Source organism: Gossypium hirsutum, chromosome D08, assembly GCF_007990345.1.
Source record: "Gossypium hirsutum isolate 1008001.06 chromosome D08, Gossypium_hirsutum_v2.1, whole genome shotgun sequence".
Taxonomy (NCBI): Eukaryota; Viridiplantae; Streptophyta; class Magnoliopsida; order Malvales; family Malvaceae; genus Gossypium; species Gossypium hirsutum.
Genome location: NC_053444.1, coordinates 27,276,527 through 27,288,787, shown reverse-complemented (window position 1 = coordinate 27,288,787; position 12,261 = coordinate 27,276,527). Strand labels below are relative to the sequence as shown.

At 37.8% G+C, this 12,261-nt stretch overlaps 1 pseudogene; it reads left to right on the top strand.

Moving 5' to 3' along the window:
* Nucleotides 1-385: 385 nt before the first annotated feature.
* On the top strand, nucleotides 386-11,824 carry LOC121220314 (uncharacterized; annotated as a pseudogene).
* The last annotated feature ends 437 nt before the right edge of the window (nucleotides 11,825-12,261 follow it).

Genomic DNA, 12,261 nt, shown 5'->3' with positions numbered 1-12,261 from the left:
GATAAGAAATGTCGGAGGAGGAGTTCCCGATTTAGGTCAACAAGCCCTCTTAAGGGAATTCCAACGAATGCTTCGAACTAAACTTGAATCTATTAATGAGAGACTCGATCGAGTGGAAGGAGGACCAACATGAGAAGGAACCCTTCAAGGATCGAGACGGGGGCGAGGGCGAGCAAGACCTTTCGTGGATGATCCCTACGAGCCAAGCGAGGTGGAAAGCAACCAAGAGTCGAATCAAAGCGAGAGACGACGAGGTCAAAGAAATAGGGGTCCTAGAGATCGAGGCCAAGTTGATGATGATTTAAAAAGTATTAAGCTATCCATTCCTCCCTTTCATGGGAAATCTGATCCGGAAGCTTATTTAGAATGGGAGAGAAGAATCGAGATGGTCTTCGAGTGTCACAACTACTCGAAGAGTAAAAAGGTGAAATTGGCAGCAATCGAGTTCTCCGATTACGCAATGATATGGTGGGATCAACTTACTACAAGTCGAAGAAGAAACGGGGAGCGGCCAATCTCAACTTGGACCGAAATGAAAGCCGTAATGCGTAGGAGATTTATACCTTCTTATTATTATCGTGAACTTTATCAAAAGTTGCAGAATCTTATGCAAGGAAATCGAAGCGTGGAGGACTACTTTAAAGAAATGGAGATTGCCATGATACGAGCGAACGTGGATGAAGATCGCGAAGCAACCATGGCTCGATTTTTGGCCGGACTTAATCGTGACATAGCCAATGTGGTGGAGCTTCAACACTACGTTGACATTGTTGATATGGTGCATGTTGCTATCAAAGTTGAAAAGCAATTGAAAAGAAAAAGTTCTAGCCGAACCTTTCCTAGCACCAATAATCCTCAAAGGTGGAACCAAGGCACGGGTAAGAAAGACTTCTCTAATCGCACTAAAGATCACCCTTTGTCTTCTAAGGTGAGTAAACCTGTTGGTGAAACAAGCAAAGGCAAAGAAGTTGCTATACCGAATTGATCACGAGAAATAAAGTGTTTTAAGTGCTTAGGGAGGGGCCACATTGTGAGTCAATGCCCTAACCGAACCAACATGATTGTGCAGGCTAATGGAGAAATTGAATCGGAAGAAGAAGATGACGAAGAACCCGATGAAATGGCCGAAAAGGAGGAAGAGGATGAACTTGAATACGTCATTGATGGCGAAATTCTCGTTATTAAACGAAGCCTTAGTCTTCAAAGTGTTGAAAATGAACAACAAAGGGAGAACATTTTTCATACACGTTGCCATGTCCAAGGCAAGGTGTGTAGCTTGATTGTGGATGGCGGGAGTTGTACAAATGTGGCTAGCACTTTAATGGTTGAAAAACTCAGCTTGCCAACAACTAAGCACCCTTAACCCTACAAACTTCAATGGCTTAATGATGGAGGGGAGTTGAAGGTAACTAAGCAAGTTTTGGTGCCGTTCACTATCGGAAAATATTTCGACGAAGTTCTATGCGACGTAGTACCCATGCGCGCTGGTCATATGTTATTGGGTCGTCCATGGCAATTTGATCGCAAAGTCATTCATGATGGTTTCACAAACCGCTACACCTTCAAATACGATGGGAAAAATGTAACTTTGGTTCCCATGATGCCGAGGCAAGTTTATGAAGATCAATTGAAACTAAGAGAGAGTGTAGAGAAATTTCGAGAAAATGTACAAAAAGAAAAGAATGAAAAGAGAGTGAAAAACATATTGAGAAGAAAAAGAAAAACAAATGAAAAATGTGAGAGAAAAAAATAAATCGATCGACAAAAAAAGAGAGAGGAAGAAGAGCAAAAGAACATGAGTGTTTATGCAAGAGAGAGTGATTTTAGGAAATCTTATTTGATGCAGCAATCGGTTCTTGTACTTATGTACAAGGAAACTCTTTTGAATACTAACGAGTTGGATCCAAATTTGCCCTCTTCGATTGTTTCTCTTTTGCAGGAATTCGGGGACGTGTTTCCGGAAGACATTCCTATGGGTTACCGCCCATTCGAGGAATAGAACATCAAATTGATTTTATTCCCGGAGCCTCTATTCCCAATTGTCCAGCTTATCGTACAAATCCTGAAGAGACCAAAGAATTGCAAAAACAAGTCAATGAACTTATGGAGAAGGGATATATACGAGAAAGTCTTAGTCCATGCGCCGTACCGATTTTATTGGTGCCAAAGAAGGATGGAACATGGCGTATGTGCGTAGATTGTCGCGCGGTGAATAAGATCACTATTAACTATCGACATCCAATACCGCGACTCGATGATATGTTGGATGAATTGAGTGGTGCTCGATTGTTTTCTAAAATTGATCTAAAGAGCGGATACCACCAAATTCGGATGCGTGAAGGGGACGAGTGGAAAACCGCTTTTAAGACGAAGCATGGGCTCTACGAGTGGCTCGTTATGCCATTCGGGCTTACCAATGCGCCCAACACTTTCATGCGCTTGATGAACCATGTTCTTCGTTCTTTCATCGGAAAATTTTGTGTTGTCTATTTTGATGATATACTTATCTATAGCAAATCCTTAGATGACCATTTGTTGCATTTAAAATCTGTTTTGGATGTGCTTAGAAAAGAATCTTTGTTTGCTAATCTTAAGAAATGTACTTTTTGTACTAACAAGGTTGGTTATTTTCTTAGGATTCGTGATCAGCTCGGAAGGACTGGAGGTTGATCAAGAAAAGGTGAAAGCCATTCGAGAGTGGCCTAGACCCACGAGCATTAGCCAAGTGAGGAGCTTCCACGGATTGGCAAGCTTCTATCGACGATTTGTTCCAAATTTTAGTACCTTGGCAGCACCTTTAACTAGTGTGATCAAAAAGTCGTCTGCTTTCTATTGGAATGAGGAACAAGAAAAATCTTTTATTGCCATTAAATCATGTTTAACTAATGCTCCATTACTTGTATTGCCTGATTTTGCTAAAATGTTTGAAGTTGAATGTGATGCATCAGGTGTCGGAATTGGAGCCGTTTTAACACAAGATGGAAGGCCCGTGGCATACTTTAGTGAGAAGTTAAATGGAGCCGTTCTCAACTATCCGACGTACGACAAGGAAATGTATGCTCTAATTCGAGCTCTCGAGACATGACAGCACTACTTATGGCCAAAAGAGTTTGTCATACACTCGGATCATGAGGCGTTGAAACATATTAAGGGACAAGCAAAGTTGAACAAAAGGCATTCCAAATGGGTAGAGTTTTTAGAATCGTTTCCTTATATCATTAAATATTAGAAAGGTAAGGAAAATGTTGTGGCTGACGCTTTATCTCGACGATATACTTTGCTATCATATTTGGATTCAAAATTGCTTGGATTTGCCTTTTTGAAGGAATTGTATGATGGTGATATTGATTTTGGTGATATTTATAAATCCTGTGAAAACAAAGCTGTTGTTAAGTATTTCAGGTTTGATGGTTTCCTTTTTCGCGAAAGTAAGCTTTGTGTGCCGCAAGGTTCAATAAGGAAATTGTTGGTGAACGAGGCACATGGTGGTGGACTCATGGGCCATTTCGGGGTGGCTAAGACGTTGTCAACCCTCCATGAGCATTTCTTTTGGTCTGGGATGAGAAAAGATGTTGAGCGGGTCTGTAGTCAATGTATAACTTGCAAGAAGGCCAAGTCCAAAATCAATCTGCGTGGACTCTACAAACCATTGCCCATATCTGACGCACCATGGGTCGATCTTTCAATGGATTTTGTTTTAGGACTACCAAGGACCAAAACGGGGAAGGACTCTATCTTTGTTGTTGTAGATAGATTTTCCAAAATGTCACATTTTATAGCTTGTTCTAAAACTGACGATGCTGTCCATATTGCTAATTTGTTCTTTAGGGAGGTTGTACGACTTCATGGAGTTCCGAAAACCATCGTATCCGATCGAGACACAAAGTTCCTAAGTCATTTTTGGAGAACTCTTTGGGGAAGGTTAGGAACGAAGCTGCTGTTTTCAACAACATGTCATCCTCAAACGGATGGACAAACGGAGGTTGTGAATCGCGTACTTTCAACCTTATTGCGAGCAATTATTCAAAAGAACCTCAAAGCGTGGGAAGATTGTCTACCGCATGTGGAATTCGCTTACAACAGATCCGTCCATTCTGCTACTAGACATTCACCATTCGAGGTTGTGTATGGGTTCAACCCTCTAACTCCATTAGACTTGCTTCCTTTGCCCAATGATCCGCTTGTCCATTTTGATGCTAAGAGAAAAGCTGAATATGTAAAGCAACTTCATCAAAGGGTGAAGGCCAACATCGAAGCTCGAACCGAACAATATATGCGTTCAGCAAATAAAGGAAGAAAGCAAATAGTGTTCGAACCCGGAGACTGGGTTTGGGTTCACATGATGATATGAACAAGGCCCGTTGGTTGAAAAGGGTGTTCGATAAGTAAATGATCGTTGCTAAGGGAAAAGAGAAACTTGGATTAAGTTGGGCAAAGATAGGTTCGAAATAGGATAAGGATAGCTCGATTCAGGATTGCGACCCACTAACTAATGAAGAGTTAGGAACCGACAATATCAAAGGATAGTAGACAATCGGATTGACGCCACAAACAATGTTGATAAGTCAACTCGAATTTGTAAAAGAAAGAAGAGTGAAAACTCTTTAATAATCTCACTTAGATAAAAGTTCATTAACCTCAAAATGTCCTATTACAAAGCCTTATATAGGCACACAAAATGACCATTCGGTTTTGGTATCTAATTGGTCACACTAGACATAAATCTGTTCACACACAACATTAAATTAGGTGCTTGAATATGATGGATTCATGCATGGCCGAAATGTCCTTTGATGAGTACATGAACCCTTAGTCTTGAAGAAAACTCATGGTTCATTGTATTGGCAGGTTCTTTGTTCCAAATTTATCACTAAACTCCCCTTGGACGTACATGCACTTGAACAAACATGCATCTTTACGAACGGTCACATTAAGCCCCCTTGGTATGCATGAATCTTCAAAGCTCCATGAATGCAGGATTTATTCTCTCCATTACCCCAAAAATGTGCATGTATCCTTGGTGTTTAAACCTGATACGCCCCGGCCTCGTTGATGAATCCGAGTCGTTTTCGTTGCCCGATCGTCCAAACGATGAAGTTTTGTTCGTCTTGAATCAAAGAGTTATATTTGTTCAATGAAGATGTTTATGGTTCATTTAAGGTTAAAAAGGAATTGGTTGGTAAGGTATTTCGGCTAAGAAGAAGGAAAAACAAATATTAAAGGTAGGGAATTTTTCGGTTTAAGGTGAAATGGAAAGAAAGGCTTAAAAACAAGAATGAACCAACACTAAGGAAAATGTTGACCCGAATCTTATATGTCTTTAAGGTGGATGAAACGGATGAAAAAGGACCTCGACCCACTATCTATCAAAGATAGGAACCTCGGTATCAAATGAACGCCACACTTTGGGTTGAAAGTGATAAGTTCGAGTTTTGCAAAGAGCAAGGTTGACGCCACTAACTAGTAGATAAGCCAACGAGTCTTTGACGAAATTGAGAGAAGAAAATCTCACAAATCTTCAATATATTATCAAAATGGCAAAAAGTCCCTTACAATTGAAAATAACCAACTATTTATACTAGTATCTTATGCTAGCCGAATAGTCCATTCATGAACTTAACAATTAAGTAATGTACCTAATTAAAACATGAAACTTCTAGAAAAATGTCCAATGATGTTCTTGCCCATGTTCGGCCGAATGGGAGGTGAGTGGTTAGCTTCATGAATATGCATTGATGTACTTGGATAAATGTTCTTCATGCATGCATGGCTAGATTCGGCTAACTCCTTTAATGGAGCCTTTAATTCATGTTGTTTCACCATGAGTGGCTTAATTAAATGAAGCTTCATGAAGGATCAAACTTGGTGTGAACATCCAACTGAATGGTCATCATGGTGTGAACACAAGGTGTGAACACATGATCAATACATGAACCGTCCAATGCATGGTCCATCATTAATTTGATCCATGAATCTTCAAATACATGAATGACCATCATGAACATGCAAATGCCTCTTGATTGCCGTCCATTGAACCTTTCTATGCATGCACCTTGCATTAATTCCTTACATGCATGTGCCGTCCAAAGGGATGTACCTTCACATTCATTGAATCTACATGCATGAATCTGCCCAATGTATCTTCAAATTCGGGTGCACCTACATAAGACAAATGAACTTAATTAAAACATAATGTGAACATCCTAATTAACATTGTGACAACTTGAATATTAATAAACATGACACATAAATTCGGCTGGACAGATTTAATAAAGTCTTAAGCTAAACATATTAAATTCGGCTAAGACAACTTTAAAAACATGAAATAAATCAAAACATAATTATGAGCTGTAATAACTTAAACTAAGTTAATAAATACTCTAATTATTCAACCAATAAAATAAATGAGCTGAATTGTAGCTAAATTGAGCTCGATTGAGCTGACTTGAGCTCGAGTGAGCTGGAAACGAGCTAAACGGAGCTCAACGAAAAGGAATTGAACTATTTCAGCTTGCATGGATTTGCAAGCAATGCTTAGGGAGCTGGTCCAAAAGTGTGCCCGAGGCGTGGCCGTATCATCCCCTCCCTCTTTAAAGCGATTTGTCCCCAAATCGAGCCATTGGTTCACTCAATCGCAGCAACTTTTACTTAGCTTTCCTCGGTCAAACGGGATGGATTGGAATTGGGACAACTGAAAGGAATAACCATGAGTTAACAAAAATGGTTTCAAATAAATTTGTAATCCAAATGCAAGCAAAATAGAATAAGAAAATCCCATGGGAGTGGACGGATGCAAAGCAACATGTTCACAACCATGCAAACAAACTAATTTACTCGTTAATGCCTCGTCAATTATTCGAAACGTAAATGAACATGTTCTAAGGCAATCAAATGTCTCAAATCGTTTCCACAAGTCATAACCAATATGTGAATAACGAATCAAATCAACAAAACAATCTTTGGCACCACCTAAAGAGAACAACGATGTTTCAAAAAGTTCATGAGCCTTACCTTTAAAAGTAGTAAAACAAAGATCATTTTTAAATAAAGCTGAACAGTTAAACACATCACAATTTAAATTCCTTGCAACAACCAATTCTTCAACAAAAATTTTATTACCAACCGAATAGGGCAGAGAAATTTTAAAGTTATCGTAAATCATACCTTGTTTACCTCGAGGGATGGAAAAACAAGGATCATTTTTACCTTTTTCGATCATCATAAATCTTCTCTCCTCGGAAATGTAGTCTAGTCGAATCTCTGTGGCTGAATTAACCTTAACGAAATGAAATGCGAACTTCAAATACAACCACAAAAATGGATTAAGGAATGAATTTAAATTGAAATCAAATTTTTCATACCTCAGTTCCTTATTCAACACCCAATTATCAAAACAATAGAAATTGTTCACACAAAATTGATGAAGCTTGACTTTCCCATAAAACGAACCAAAATAGATTCCGGGTTTAAAAACTTGATTTTGAGTATTCATGCCAAAATGTAGCAAAAATTTCATTAAACCAAACACGTTAAACCAATGGGATTTTTGCATACACAGGGACAAACAATTAAAACTTTTTACATTCATCAATTCATACTTGCACAAATTCATGGATTTTCCACAAAGCGTTAATTGGTGCACAAAATTGTCACAAATGAAGAATTTAATCGCCTTTCGTGAAAAACCGTCATCACGCAAAATTAAACCTTTGGTTTGTTGATTGGAACAAAAATCAACCACATTCAGGGAGTAGCAATTAATCAGACCAAATAAAGAGAGCGTTTAGAAATTAAGTCACTAAAAAGTATTTCAACAATTTTCAAACCTGGGGGTCGTGACTCGATCGTTAACATTTCCTCACCTCTCTTACCTTTGAACTCTTGAGGCACGTTTTCATCTTCAACCTTACCTATGCTGACCATATGAAAATGTCTTTCATCGGAAAGGTAGTGAAGTTGAAAATTATCGTTTGATATCTCGGGCACCTGGAAAGAAGAAACAGAACAAGAACAAGTTTCATATGGATTAGTCGAAATGCTCCTCACTTTTTCTGGTTCGTTTATCTCTTTTTCTCTCGTTTCTTTTCTAATCTCAACTTCTTTTTTTCTCTTTTCATTTCCTCTCTCATTTTCACTTTTATTTTCGACCTCACTCTCTTTTTGGATTTCTTTTTCTTTTTCAATCTCTTTTTCTTTTCTTTCGATTTCTTTTTCTCGCTCGTACTCTTGTACAATCTCAATTTCTTTTTCGAATTCTTTCTCTTCATTTTCTTTTTCTCTCGCTTTTTCGATTTCATTACAATGTGCAGTCGACACGAAAGAATCAAAAATATAATCATTTGCCCCGAAGGAAGAGAAAATATTTTCATAGGCTTCTCGTCCATTTCTTCGGGAACAATCCTCCGGGAAGGACTTATTTGAGTCATACGATGAATAACTCATCCTCTCTCGTTTGTCATGTCGAGAAGTTGCAAGCTCTAGGTTGTCGCATCTTGAATTCCTTGAAGAATAGGAATCCGATAAGAATCTCTTAGCGAATAGTCTTTGGACGCGTATCGCCGTGATGATCTCGACTCCGTTTCTCGACTTGGTGGATTTTGTTTTCGTCTGGCTCTTTCCTCCACTCGATCCAATCGATCATGCAATTTATCAAAATTTGATTTCACAATTCTACGTATCTCTTGCTTCAAATATTGGAAATCTGATTCGGAAAATTCTTGTGACATTTTTTTTTAAAATGATTAAAATAAAATAAAAAGTAAATACCTCACCACAAAAATCTCACGTTTCACTCACAATGAAAATTGGATAACACTCCACTCGTGTTTACACTCTTTAATGGCTTTTTTTTCTCTCTAATGCTCTCTCAACACTCGTGCCTTTTTCCACTCAATCTCCTCTCGTAATTTCGTAAGCGACTCGTCGTGACCTTATCGTAGTTCAATGGGTCGGCTTCAAATGGCTTTACAAGGGATTGATGTTAGGTTACGGGTAGGCTAAAAGAAACAAGAAAAGCTTTAGGCTAAGTGTGGCTTAGAAGATGAATGGAAGAAAATGCCAAACTTACAAACTCGAAACACTTTTTTTTTTTATATCGAAATTTTTTTTTTTTACGGATATTTCACGTTCTTTTCGTCCGCACCTAAACCGTATGCAATTTTTTTTTTTCAATTTTTTTTTCCTTCTTTTTTTTTCGGATTTTTTTTTTCGAAACTTTTTTTTTAACTTTTTTTTTTTCGAAGCTACGATTTACGTACCTATTTCAAATTGACTTCGAGTGCTCGTACTTCTCGTTTTTACCAACTCTGATACCAAATGATACGCCCCGGCCTCGTTGATGAATCTGAGTCGTTTTCGTTGCCCGATCGTCCAAACGATGAAGTTTTGTTCGTCTTGAATCAAAGAGTTATATTTGTTCAATGAAGATGTTTATGGTTCATTTAAGGTTAAAAAGGAATTGGTTGGTAAGGTATTTCGGCTAAGAAGAAGGAAAAACAAATATTAAAGGTAGGGAATTTTTCGGTTTAAGGTGAAATGGAAAGAAAGGCTTAAAAACAAGAATGAACCAACACTAAGGAAAATGTTGACCCGAATCTTATATGTCTTTAAGGTGGATGAAACGGATGAAAAAGGACCTCGACCCACTATCTATCAAAGATAGGAACCTCGGTATCAAATGAACGCCACACTTTGGGTTGAAAGTGATAAGTTCGAGTTTTGCAAAGAGCAAGGTTGACTCCACTAACTAGTAGATAAGCCAACGAGTCTTTGACGAAATTGAGAGAAGAAAATCTCACAAATCTTCAATATATTATCAAAATGGCAAAAAGTCCCTTACAATTGAAAATAACCAACTATTTATACTAGTATCTTATGCTAGCCGAATAGTCCATTCATGAACTTAACAATTAAGTAATGTACCTAATTAAAACATGATACTTCTAGAAAAATGTCCAATGATGTTCTTGCCCATGTTCGGCCGAATGGGAGGTGAGTGGTTAGCTTCATGAATATGCATTGATGTACTTGGATAAATGTTCTTCATGCATGCATGGCTAGATTCGGCTAACTCCTTTAATGGAGCCTTTAATTCATGTTGTTTCACCATGAGTGGCTTAATTAAATGAAGCTTCATGAAGGATCAAACTTGGTGTGAACATCCAACTGAATGGTCATCATGGTGTGAACACAAGGTGTGAACACATGATCAATACATGAACCGTCCAATGCATGGTCCATCATTAATTTGATCCATGAATCTTCAAATACATGAATGACCATCATGAACATGCAAATGCCTCTTGATTGCCGTCCATTGAACCTTTCTATGCATGCACCTTGCATTAATTCCTTACATGCATGTGCCGTCCAAAGGGATGTACCTTCACATTCATTGAATCTACATGCATGAATCTGCCCAATGTATCTTCAAATTCGGGTGCACCTACATAAGACAAATGAACTTAATTAAAACATAATGTGAACATCCTAATTAACATTGTGACAACTTGAATATTAATAAACATGACACATAAATTCGGCTGGACAGATTTAATAAAGTCTTAAGCTAAACATATTAAATTCGGCTAAGACAACTTTAAAAACATGAAATAAATCAAAACATAATTATGAGCTGTAATAACTTAAACTAAGTTAATAAATACTCTAATTATTCAACCAATAAAATAAATGAGCTGAATTGTAGCTAAATTGAGCTCGATTGAGCTGACTTGAGCTCGAGTGAGCTGGAAACGAGCTAAACGGAGCTCAACGAAAAGGAATTGAACTATTTCAGCTTGCATGGATTTGCAAGCAATGCTTAGGGAGCTGGTCCAAAAGTGTGCCCGAGGCGTGGCCGTATCAAAACCTTCATGAATGGACATCTTCATGCCCCCTTGAATCTTGAATATTCTGGAAGTATTTAATCAGCTTCTTTAATACACCTATTAAGACTCATTAAACGACTTATTAGGACACATTAATTATACCAATAATTCTGTAGTAAAATAGACATATTCAATGACTAGTTTTAAGACATAATTATCATGTAAGAAAATAGTTAATACAACCAACAACTAACTTAACTAAAAACATCCAGAAATAAAAATATGGACTAAGAAAATTGAATAACACAAAATTAAGCTGTGGAAAACATAAATAAATAATTAATGATTAAAAATAGTATCATATTAAACTCCCTCAAGGTTCTTGGACCAAAAGATGAATTGGGCCTAAATTTTGGGTAACACTCAAGCATTCGTTCCATGCTTGAATCACCAGGCCTGAAAGGGCTTCCTTAAATTTCTTTGCTCGTGAACGAGTAATTGGGCCTAAGGAACCATCAAATCAGCATCCTCACTTGCTTGTGTGTCTCTGGTAAGCTGGCTCGTATCACATGAGAAAAGAACGTTTTCCGGCACAACGAAGGTCAAAGCTGCTACCAAGAGGAGACGGACCCTTTCAAGTGTTGGAACGAATTAATGAGAACTCTTACAAGCTTGATCTCCCAGGTGATTACAATATTAGCGCAAGCTTTAACGTGGCTGATTTATCTCCCTTTGATGTAGGTAGCGATTTGGGGACAAATCGCCTCGAAGAGGGAAGAAATGATGCAATCGAGCCCCATGAGCTATCAAGTGCAAACGATGTCTCCCTCGAGCTGCCCAAAGGACCTATTACCCGAGCTAGGGCTAAGAAGTTTAAAGACACAATTTCAGCTTTGGTTGATCGGGTTTGGGGTGAATCCGTGGCCGGTCTATTTGAAAGCTCATGGACCAGCAAGATGAGCAAACCGTGCACTCTACTTAAAGCTCTTCAAGTTTAATTTTTAGCTCAATGAGCTTGTTTTAGTTCATTCGTCTCATCTTAGACTTATTTGACTTTATATTTATTTTTGCTGGAATAGTTATTTAATTTGTCATAAGTCCAAGTATTTAAGTTATTAATTCTGGTCAAATAATAATTAGATATTATTAAATATGTCCTAATTAGTTTAGGTGTTTTAAATATGTCCTAATTAGTTCAAGTGTTTTAAATATGTCCTAAACTAATACATGATTAAATGTGCAGATTTTTACAAGTATTTGCTGCCGAATTTAATTTGTTTTATACATGATTAATTTGCTATTTTAATTTGGTGCAGGAATTTACCTTTGACGGCAAAGGTGCATGCATCTTAGATTAATTGCATTTGGTCGATTCATGCATGGCAACCCAAATGAATGTTCAACCGAATGTTCCATTTTCTTTTAAACATCTACA